Genomic DNA, 12894 nt, shown 5'->3' with positions numbered 1-12894 from the left:
GCATCTTTTTGCCCTGTAGTACCTTGCTTGTGTTTTGCTTCATGCATGTGGCCTGACATCACCACATGTCCATCCTGTCACAGGGTCTCTTTGCCTTTCTCACTCGCTGAATTAAGTTAATCGTTTTGTCTCAAGATATCAAGTTATTGAAAGGAATGACAATGTCATAACCTCTCAAAAGTCCCATTCAATTCACTTTCATTTACCACCTAAATAAGGGACATGTGTGGTCTTGAAAGCTTGTGTAAAATGATTTCTATCAGTCAGTTATTCTTTCTGTTAAACACTACTTGTATGGTTTGCTTGTGTAAACTGCAGTTCTATCAAAACCTTATGCTGCAGTTATCAGTATGCCACCAGAGCAAGTCTCTGAAAAGGTGTACGGTACATTCATTATTCACGTTGACAGGTTTAAAGAGCAGTGTGATACCTTAGCTCATCTGAATTCCTTTAATATGATTGGTTGTGTTGGATATAGTTCAAAGGTTAACTATGTGTACAATAAGTACATTGTAGTTACCATTTACTGATATTTACAACATTCACTAATCATACAATATTGTTATTGTTAGCACAGAACTCCAGCCATTAACAATAAGTTAATTATTTAACAGTTATTTTCCCAGTTGTATCATTTTTTTTGTAAATATATGTTAGGACGTGGTGTGCAGGTGTTTCTTATTGGATAAAATATGCATTTTATAAATACAAGAACTACTAGTTTTTTATTTTTTTTTATTTTTGTATGCTCATTGCACGGGATGACCTCAGGATAAGGTCCTGCCATTTTGACAATTTCTTAACAGTGATTGAGTGATTTCTCCTGTATGATTTATAATAAACAGCTGTGTCCGGAATATGTAAGGAGAGCAGCGTTATATTCCCAGCTACTTGGGTGTTTAGTAAAATGATAAAACCTTTATTGGCAGCAATTATAAAACTGCTGGTTACAATTTAAATTGAATTTTCCTTTGATTAACAACTCAAGTGACCAATCAGAACTACTAAATTGCCATCACATAAAACTTGTGATTTGCTCTCCTAATTTAAAATGCAATACTGCCTTAATTTAAACACACATAGTAATACAACTTCTGGGTTTAATCACCATGTGATAATCTGTAAGAAGGCATATTCCCAATAGTCTTGTATTGTTTACAGAACTGCTTCTCCCAGGCCTTATTCATGAATGTTACTATCCATATTCAGTATCTGTAAGAGATAATGACTTTCTATGTGGTGTTTTGGTTTAAACTGTTACAGTTTTTAGGTAGGAGATCACTAAATTACACTTATGGAGACATTTCTAAAGGAAATGCATTTTTGAGTACATTATAACCTTTTTTACATTCAAACTAGGTATATTTTATCATGGACTGAAAACGTTATTCTCTTAATATCTCCAGACTCTAAGCTGTTTAGAAAGGTATAATACTCAGACCTCAAACAGGAACAATGTTCACCGGAGTGGAAGGGTTAATCCACTTGATGATACAGTTATATACCTGCTTGGTATGTAGATTCTGATGCTGTTTGCAGTTAGACATCAAAACTAAATAGTGATTGGTAAGTAAATTGAAATGCTAGTTTGCTGATGTAACTACCTCAGCTGGTTGAAGGAATTAATTTTCTAAATGACCGACTTCAACACGCTCCGGACTGTCATGGGCTCTCTCAAATCTGTAAACGTCCCCACTCACATCCGAGGACACACTCTGAGACAGAGATTGGAGAGGTAAGACCCGTGCTCATCACCAGGAGTTTTACCTCTCCAATCTCTCCGTCTGAGATATCTCTCTCTCTCTGACCATTTTTTAATCACTGCTAATATTAATCTTCCTGTTCCTTCCTCCAATGCCGATACTGTTATTTCTTTCCATCCCAAGAACTGGAATCTTGTTGTCTTTCCGAAAGGAGACTCCACACATCAATCTCATACGTTAGCAGTTTGGCCAGTTAAATAGGTCTCTCTGCCCACAAACCCCTGTCGTTTCTTTGTTTGGTATGCTTACCTGGCACTATGGCTTCTACTCCTCAAACCGGTAGTCGTGTTTCATCTCCTGAGAGCCCAGCTACTCCCGTTCAACCTAGCCGCAAGAGAACATCTCCATGCCTCTTCAACGTGCTGCTCCAATTAAAAAAAAGAAATACCAGTCATAGAAAATTCCTCGGCTTCTCAGTACTCTGTACTCCAGGAATATTTCTTACCACTGGTGCTTCCCATGAGGACCTCATCTCCTTGCTAAATTGATCCGAGGCATCGACCTCCAAGTCTACAGTCCCGTCTTCATTTGGCGAGGCCTCATTCATTCCAACTCCCAATCCGGGTCCGATTTCCCCGGCATCAGCCTTAAGTCCCCCATGCACGCTAGCTCCGTCTCTAATGCGGACATCCTTCAAGCCCTGTAAACAATGCAAGATTCAATCTCCGCGCTGGAGACTTGTCTCTCCCACCTTGAACACCATCCTTTACCTCTCAGTCCCTCTGCATCAGCTTTCCTCGCCACTCCATCTCCGCTTCCAGCCGTGGCTCCCTGTTCAAGCCCACTCAATTCCGACCCTTCTTTTAATTTTTCCACTGCAATAGTTAGTTCCGATTCCCACAACCCAGCTTCCCTGCTACCCAGTCCAGCCTTGGTATCTAGCAGGCTCCATACTCAAATCCAAGAAGGTAGGGACATAAATCTAGTCCTTTTGCTTATCTGTTCCCTCGAGGTTCATGACAACAGAGTGTTAGACTACGGAAGGAAGTATCCGTGCGCCGTCAAGGGCTGGACGTCTGCCTTAGTCTTGTAACTGACTTGTCCATGAGATATGGAGGTTCAGATTTTTACAACTAACACAAATCCTTTTCAGCCAAGACCGCTGCAATTCTGGAGCAATTTAATATCAGGGTTAACTGGGGCATTTTAGACAATGAGCTGTTTTGTTGCCCCCTGCTTTCTCTATTAACATTTTAAGAACCACATTTTCCGAACTCGAAGTTCTTCTATCAGAGGAGCAAAACTTGGGACTCCAAAGAAATTGATTTTTTCTCTCATTTTAATTTCCAGAAATTCCACGCTCTGTTTTTAGGACACCCCCTACTGCATCCATGTCCACAGCTCAAGGACCTCATACTGTACTAAATCAAGCAACTCCTAACATCCAGATATCTGAATCTGCACTCTCTCTCATGAATCAATCAGTTTCACAAAACACCAGAGCTGCTTATAACACAGGGTGGCAGTCTTACACCAAATATTGCTCCATGTCACACTACTGAATCTTCCATTATTGTTTTTTAAATCACAATCTCTCCCTTTCCACCATACGCCGATACTTGTCAGGACTACAGTTTCACTCTCGCTTGCTCGGAATCTCTATCCCTCCCCCATCTCATCTTCCTAGGATACAAATGATGCTCCGGGGGATTCAACTGCTTCCAAACCTTCATCCTCCAAGTTGCCAATCACTAAGGAAGTCCTGGAATCCATAATCCACACTCTACACTCAGGCTGCTTTTCTCCTTACAAAGATGCGTCCGGCGGCCAGCAACCAGGATCCCTGTTTCTTCTCACTCCAGCGAGGATAGTCCAGGAACTGGTTCTGCGACCACCTTCATCTGTGTCTCCTTTGCGCTGGGCTTCCTCCCAACAGCTATTCCAGACATTCGTTCAGGATCGGTGCCGCAACTTCTGCTGCTTCCATGAACATCGCTCCTCACCTAATCAAGGCTATGGGGAGATGGACTTCCAGTACATACTACATTTGGAAGAATGCCACAGACCTATTATCAGCACAAAACATGTTATATGGCTAACTGGATTAGTGGAGTCATTACTTTAGAACCCGGAGGAAGGGTAACCCTCTACCATGGATTCCCTAAGGTTTCCCCCTATTTATGGCATTTTTTTTCCTTACCTGAGCTCTCAGTGGTTTAGATCTACAGGGTGGGGGTGGCTTAGCTTGCCTCGTTCTTTTGGAGGGAAGGTGGCCCAAGTGCCACTTGTCCGGCTGCTGACATCTACATTCATCATGTATACATATCATACCTGTCAGTATTGGGCAGCGTTTAGCTCCTTGAACCAGGCAGAACCAAAGTAATAATCATGTTCTATTTCCATTATATAATTTTGTCCTACATTCGTCAGTCTGGGCTATTGATTGGGCGTATAATTAATTTTACACATTATTAATGGACATTACCCACATTCCTCAACTCGGGTGATGTGTAACTGTGCAAACAATTGGCGGTAGCCTTATTTATCTTGGGGGAAGGTGGCCCCATGTGCCCCTTGTCCTGCCCGCTGGCCGAGCCATTCTTAATCACTGTATTGCATTCATCTCAGCTCGGCAAGCATAGGGGCGGCTATCAAGCTCCAATGGATAAGGCCATGGGTCAATTGTAATGTGAATGTATTATGTATCTGTCGGTTATCATGTTCATGTTGGGCATATCTGTTTGCCAATTGTTCATGTGCCATCAGTCATATCTTTCACAACCAATAAACTGTTATTTTTACTACTAAGTGGATGTCTTTCTGAATCTGCTGAATCTTCTGAAACTCTTAAAATGTGTCTGTTTATCCCCTCTAACTGGCACTCTTCTGTCTTTGGTTGACGATGCAGTGTACCTCTACAACACCACCCTTACCAGATCATCGAAACCGTTACTTAAAATCAGAGCGGTCAAGAAAGATCACAACTGCCCATGATACACCCTCGAACTTTGATCGCTTAAGTCTGCCTGCTACGAGCTTGAACGCAAGTGGAGGTTGTCTGAACTAATGGTTCACAGAGAGATCTGGACCGACCGTCTCGGTGGCTACAGGTATGCGCTCGCTGCTGCTACAGTGAAGCACTTCTCTGAAATCATAAGTAGGGGACACAGTAAACCAAAGTTCTCTTTAAAACCATTGACCAAATCCTACATCCAGCCATTACTGATATCTCCAGCCTACTATTAAAATCAACTACTGCCATGTGCCCCTTGGACCCCTGGTCGACAAATCTTGTCCATCTCTGTGCTTCTGATCTTGCTCCTTCCATTATGCACACTCTCAATCTGTCCCTGGATTCAGGCTCGGTTCCTGCTGCCCTCAAGCTTGCCCGAGTTACACCGGTACTCAAAAAACCCTCCCTCAACCCAGCTGTCTTATCTAATTACCATCCCATCTTCAATCTTCCTTTTCTCTCCAAAACTCTCTAAAGGGCTGTAGCCAGACAGCTGAAACATCTCATGGATAACAATCTGCTTGAATCTCTGCAGTCTGGCATCGGATTGTAAATGATCTGTTGCTGAATGCTGATGCTACTGCTCCCTCTGTACTTGTCCTTCTTGACCTAAGAGCTGCTTTTGACACCACAGATCACAGCATTCTTCTTGTCTGCCTTCAGAAATATTCTGGGATCTCTGGAACCTGTCTCTCCTGGATGTCCTCTTACCTATCTGGATGCATGCATTCTGTTTTCTATGTTGGATGTAGTGGTGTTGCAAACTCAGTCACTTGTGGTGATCCTCAAGGGTTTGTTCTTGGGCCTCTTCTCTTCAACATCTGCATGATTCCCTTGGGTCACCTCATCCACCAACATAGCCTCATAATTCACTCCTACACTCATGACACCAAGCTCTAATTAAGACTCAACCTTGGAAGCCCCTCTGCCATGGTCTGGCTCTCAGCTTGTATTCAAGACATCGAATCCTGGATGTCTGGCAATGTTCTTCAGCTCAGTATTAGCAAATCAGAACTCTTTCTAGTAGGATTTAAAACTCAACTTAAGAGTATAAATATAGCTGCCCTGAACCTCGAAAACAGTCTGCTGCTGCCTTCCACTACTGTACGAAGCGTTAGTGTACTTCTGGACAGCAACATCTCCATGGTCAAATCTTCCTTCTACCACCTTTGAAGCATCTCCAAAGTCTGTCCCTACCTTTCCCTCCCAGATGCGGAGATACTCTGTCATGCTTTTGTCTCCTTTCGACTTGACTACTGCAGCTCTTTCAGAATGGTAGGAAAAACATGAACACATCACCCCTGTGTTGCCCAGCTGCACTGGCTACCTGTAAAGTTCAGGATTGCTTTCAAAATTTTCCTTCTCACCTATAATGCCCTTCATCACACAGGTCCAGAGTACCTCTTCAACCTGCTGACCTGCTATGCCCCTGACCGCAAGCTGAGGTCCTCCGACTCTGACCTGCTTGTTATTCCCAAGCAAAAGTGCACCACACTTGGAGAACACTTTTTTTAGCTTCATGGCTCAGATTCTTTGGAACTCTCTAGCAGCCTTGGTGCCTGATGTTCCCACAGTCGCTCACTTTAAATCAACTCTCAAGACCAGCTTGTTCTCTCTTGCTTTCCTTGCTCTTTAAGCCTGATATCTGTTATTAGCTGTTGTGCCTTTGCTACTTCTAACTTCAGTGTATCATTTAATCAGGACATTGTTTATTTCCTTTTACATCTAAGAAAAAATACGGTATATTTTAAAAATACTTAATACAGTCAGAGACAAAAATATTGGCACCTTACGCTTAATATACTATAATTCAAGGTAACAGATTATGGACAGTCATTTAATAAACTTTAACCACTTTTTAATAAAACAAAAAGCAAAATACACAAGTAATTTAACAAATAATCCTTATCAATAAAACAACAAACTAATTTCATTTAAAGTATTTGTTCATGTATGTTCTTGTTGAAAAAATCTGGGCCCATTCTGCCTCACATATTTCCTTCAACTCAAACAGATCGAATACACAATGCTTAGCTACAGATCAGCAAAGCATTTCTATCTGGAGATGAGAAGACCATTCCAGAACTTGCACCTTAGTTTTCTTCAAGAATTCCAGTTGATTTAGCCATATGCTTTGGGTCGTTGTCTTGTCGGAAGATAAACAGCCTACAAGCAGATGGTGTCATTATACTTTGTAGAATGTTTTGATACATGGCTGCATTCATTCAATCTTCAAGCACTGCAACAATTCCCCATACAGCTCAGAATATTATGCTTGCTAAAATTATCTTTGTTTAATAATATTAAAAAAGCAACATAATGCTCATATAAGCCTAATGTTATTGTATTACATGCATTTTTACTAAGTGAGTTACAAGTAATTTGTAAGCATTCTTTATTAATGAATCATGTATATATATATATATATATATTGTAATGATTGTGTGAGTCTTCAAGACATAAATATTGAAGTCAAGCTATACAAAATCGTTGACTTTTGATTGCCAATCTTGACCTGAGCTTGCGAGTCAAAAGGGGCCCAGCCTTTGCTTTGAAATCCTGAAACTGCTTGAAAAACCTGCCTGAAAACTCTCTCAGCCATTAGAACAAGTTTACTGAACTCTCAACTATACTGGACTAGATGATTGTATCAGTACTTGCATCATCTTGTACTTGCACGCAACTACTCCATATTTTGCCGTATTCTACTACTGCTCTTAATTATAACTACTTCCTGTATCTTGTACTTGATTTTACTCTTAAATGTATCTATATTCACGCTTTTGTAATTGCCCTTATTTGAAATTGTTATCCATTTCTCATACTTTCTACGTGGTCTTAATGGAATTTACTTTTATGAGCAAATATTTCTATTATAAGTTTAACTACTCTTAGTCGAATTTGCTCTCATATTTAGTTATGTACTGTATTCTTTATTTTGCTCTTATTTGATTCAACTGTGCGCCCTGAAGGTGGTGTTTAAGTTTAGGTCAAATAGACCATTTTTTTAAATGCTGCAGGCTTTAGCCAATCAAAGAAAAATAGTCACTGTGATGCAATATTTAGGTGGGATCTTCCTCTCACACAAAGATTCATGTGAAAGCAATGTTTGATTGACATCTTGTGAGACAGTTTGCACGAATCTCTTGACAAGTCCTAGATGTTTATCTTAATGTGCATTTTTATTAAAATAAGTTATTAGTAGTGCGGCGGTCAACGTGGCAAAAAAAATATATACACACACTTTTAAGTTTTAAGAGTTAACTTTAGTAGAAAGAATAGCATGAACAGGGTTAAAACAGTTGGCCGAATGCTGACAAATAGCTTAAAATTGCTTTCAGCTTCTTTCAATTTACTGTGAAAAAATAGACTTTATTTTCCTTATAGTATTTCACACTGTGAATTCATACGTTTATCAGCGCCCTGCATTTGGTTACTATGGTAACAGTGTCAAACTAATACCAACTTCATAATTTGTGTTCCAGTCATACTACAATGACCTAGAGAATCACTGGCATATGATGTTGCAACTTATTAATAATTTGAAGGTATCTTCAAAATTATTTCTGCATGGTATTAGAAATGTAAAGAAATACAAAAACTCGATTTTTTTCATTTAAGGTTTGCCCTTCACTCTTCTCCCGTGTATTTATTTTAAAGGCAGCATAATATGGAAATTACACGGTCCTTTTCATTAGTGTGTCAACATCATTTTAAAAGGTCTACAAAACTTGAAAAGGTTGCAGAATTTGTCACTCAAGGTTGTTTTAAAAAAATCTGTTTTTGTCTGCTTGTTATGTTTTTTTGCAGCCAACGCAATATCTTTGTTTAGCTGTACCTGAGAAAATGCAGTGACAACGAAAGCAGCCATATTTACCTTGAAACAAGGTATTCTCAGCACAGCTAAGATTTTTTGTTTTGGTTTGAAGGCAGCAGGAGTTTAGCCTGATTTTAAATTTTTGCTTGACGGACGCCCTTATGCAGGACAACTAACAGGTAACATTATAGCGAAGAGATTACAATACAGCTTATACAGAAAAGCAATAGAGCTTTTTTTATTTGGGGATTTTTTTTAGTTTCTGTTTGCACCTTTTTGTCAAATGAAACGGTTTTTGCAGTTATTGTGCACATGTGTTTGTTTCTTTAGGTTGTATGCATATGTGCTTTGTATTTGTAGTGTATACACTTCACTCAGCAACATACATTTTCAGTCTTGGCTACTTTGCTCTGCTCAATCCCCGGGGAGATATTTGATGTATTCAGAGTTTTAATTGATTTAAATCATGTTTGTAATGTAAACTATTCCTGTGACGTAAGACCTTTGGTACTTGCCCGTCCACCCGAAGTTGGGGCCCACCCAAATTTCCATTCCTAGCTGCGCCCGTTAGAAGAAGGCGGCCTTCTAATAATATTGTTATTATATGGCCCTTCAATTTTAAGAAATCAGTAATTGGAAAGGATTACTAACTGCAGCACACTTTAACGACAGGCATTTGCTAACTCTCAGTTTTAAAACTTAACTGGGATTCACTAACATAACACAGTGGAATGATCACAGTATCATTTACATCAACACAATATTCATCAACACAAAACTGCTTAACCTAAAAAAGACCAGTCCTGGGCTCCTGAGTCGAACATCCAGTAAAGGCGCTCTGCGTGACTGCAGGATGTGCTGTATAGCCTGGACGTCGCCACTTCGAGTCTGGGCTATTCCACAGCTGACCGTGGAGGGGAGCGGGTTTAGGGGTGTCCTCAGCTCACTGCTCACTAGCTGCCCCTGTAGTCTGGCCGGGCACCTGCGGGCTTGCCTGTTAGCTGCCCGGGAGCTGCGTTGTCCTCCTATGCTGTAGCTCCTGGGCAGATGCATGGTGAATCCGCAGCGTGTAATGAAGGGGTCGGCTGACAGCACACGCTTCGGAGGACAGCTTGTGTTCATCTTCGCCGCTCCCGAGTCAGCGAAGGGGTGGTAGCGGTGAACTGAACCTAAGTAATAATTGAGCATTCAAATTGGGAGAAAATAACAAAAATAATTGGCAACGACTAAATAAAATAAAAAAACAAAACAAAAAAAAAAACCGACCACAGTAGCAGGTGCAGTTTACACAGCCTTGGCGTTCCTGATCGCATCATAAATTCCAAATTTCCTAAATCCATTGATGGAAATGGCCGGTCTGCTTTTAATTTTTTTAAGCAAATTGGCTTCATCACTCACTGCTATTCTCATATTCACTTTGACATCCAACACATTCTTTCCCTCGTCTAGCGCATGCTTCTTTAACTTGTGCTCCATACCGCCAGGCTGTCAGAGGGTGGGATAGCAATGTATGCCACACTTTGATTGATGAAAGCATTATTGGCAACCCAAACTGCCAATAAAGCCAAAATAAATTCCACTCCAAAATGTCCCGTTATACGGTATGTCAAAGAAAATATTAAAGAAAGTTTGGTGTTTCTATGTGTTTGAAACACCAACACCAGGTTCAGTGCTCGCAAAATCTCTAGCCCGACGTTCCGGGACAACCAAAAAAATCTGTTGGACAACGTCTTTTTTTGGGCTGCTTGCCCTACTGGCAATCTGATTTTTTTACTCTATAACAGGATAACGTTCTGTGCTTTAATCAAACAGCAGTTTCTCAATCGAGATTCCGCTCACAGATCATCCTGGTAAAACACGTTTAGAGGGATCAATGTTTTTCATTAGTAATGCTTGAGTGATTTCCAGGGTGACGTACACATTGCTTGTGACCAGATCCCACGAGGACTGCCCCACGTACCACCCCTGACAACTCAAGCAATCCTATCTAGTCAGCGCACTGGTATATGTCGCATGACTGTGTCTTCTCCATTGAAACGAAGGGTAAAACAGACACTACGACAGCCAAAGTATATGGTTTTTTTAAACGAAGTTACAGACTGGAATTACAAGCTACTGTAATCTGCTCACCAAGATTCACATTTTGTTATCTTGTTGTTACCTTTATTAAATCGTTAATGTTATTTCCCAACCCAGGAAATAAAAAATAAAAAATCTAATACGATAGTTATCACTGACTCTGATTTAGCACAAAGCATGTTGACATCGCTTTTTTCATTTCTTTAATGTGATTAATAAAATGTACTGTTAATTTTATTTTAAATGTATGGGGCTTACTTGTAACTTATTGTACTGGGTGCAGCAACAGTCTTGGGTCCAAACCATTAGCCCAGTGTAGATATACTATTTTCATCCTCGATATCTCGAGGATGGATAGATAGAGATATACACACTATTTACATCCTTAATATATGGCCTTAATCATACGACTAAATACTGATTAAAAAAAAAAAAAATAATCAAACTGCTGATGTTTGAACCCTGACATACTGTACCTATATTGAGCACTGTGTACAAATCACAGTCGATAGGTTAATTATGGGCAACTTTACATTGTTTTGGAAAACCAAATGTCGACAATTGGCTGCCCGAAGGGCAAGTACCATTACCAAAATTTTGCAAGCCCTGGGGTTTGTTCATCATCTCCATGCATCTGGACATGGGATGATTATTTATTAATGTAAACCATGACACCTATACCCATCCATACTATCTAACCATGATTGCCATTCTTAGTGTTAATAGAGAGGATGGTTTCTGTTAATGTGCAAAACGTGTCCTACCTCCAGTCGTTCTGTATTGTCAGCAGACACTGTATATTCCCCAATGTTATATATTGCTAGAGAAGAGATACCTTGTATGCATACATCTTATGAAAAAACCTGTTATCACAGCTGGATATCTGGAGATTTCATGAGGCGCAACACACTAAAGAAGGCAATAGGTTAAGACAATATAAGAATAATGCATCTTTATTGTTTATCTCCTTATATTATATTTCACCAAAAGATACAAAAATCTCAAAAGGAAAATATTAAACTTTTAACAGCAACTTTTACCGAAAGGCATTAAAATGCAAGCAAACACCTTTTCAAACTAAGAATTGCAAAATTGTCAATAAAATCACAGAGCTCTGAGAAAGAATAAAAGGCATTTCAAAAAAGGAAAAAAATAAACTCTTCAAATAGTTGACAAATGCAGTGGAAGATCCTTTTATATATATATATATATATATATATATATATATATATATATATATATATATATATATATATATATATATATATATATATATACATACACACACACACACACACATAGAGAGAAAGAATGAGGATTAAAAAATGAAGAAACACGAAAAGATGTATACATTTCTGAAGGTTGTGAGATTGGCACAGTGTAATGTGCGGCACCTATGAAGTACAGAACGTGCAAGTGAGCAGTGAACTCTTAACCTGCATATCGAAGAATACCTTCAGTTACAAGATATTTTTAGATTCTTGACAGCTATTAAAAGAAAACAAATGGCATGTATCCTCTTATGTAGTGCAAATAACAGCACTAAAGGGACAGCAATGACTGACAGTAGGGCTGCAGACCTTCTGTTCTGCAGAATAGCGCATACTGTTTAACAAAAACATCCATTCTGGCATTTTCCGTTTTCACTTTAAAAGCGCACAGCCAAAAAGAATACGACTATACTTTTAATAAGAGAGCACTGTAGCATAGAAATAATTACGCACTTTAAGTGCAATTTCGTTCCTATTATGTAATGCTGTAATTCCAGACAAGATTCTGCACTCCCGGAAAATCAGTAACCCTAAAATATATCTGTTGTTGTAGTGTGGCTGTTTTATGTTTAATGGCATTCTGTTGAATGCAGCCAGCTGAATGAATGCAATTGAGCAACCTGGTACAGATTTAAAGTCAGGCTGGCTGACTGAACTTTGGCATCTACTACTAGTAACATAACATACTGTAGAAAAGTAACATGCAAAGTAATGGCATCATGACATAATTTTCAAACAACATTGTTTTTATTTTATCTGTGATCTTTTGTTGCTTTTGTGCATTTTCATTTGCAAGTGAACTGTGACATTAGGGCCTTATTGAGCACTATATTCTGCAATTTTGAATACTGACTTTGGATACTGTTTTAATTCTGAAAACTGATTTTTTTTTTTTTTTTTAATCTATTAATCTACTAAATTTCATTGCCTTTTATGTTTTATGCAGTTCTGTGCATGGATAACATTTAGATTTCATTTTGCTGTTTTGCAGTACATTTAAATGGAAGCCAC

Source organism: Polyodon spathula, chromosome 2 (genome assembly GCF_017654505.1).
Source record: "Polyodon spathula isolate WHYD16114869_AA chromosome 2, ASM1765450v1, whole genome shotgun sequence".
NCBI classification, from domain to species: Eukaryota; Metazoa; Chordata; class Actinopteri; order Acipenseriformes; family Polyodontidae; genus Polyodon; species Polyodon spathula.
The sequence above is the reverse complement of the archived record's forward strand: the minus strand, read 5'-3'. Positions refer to the sequence as shown.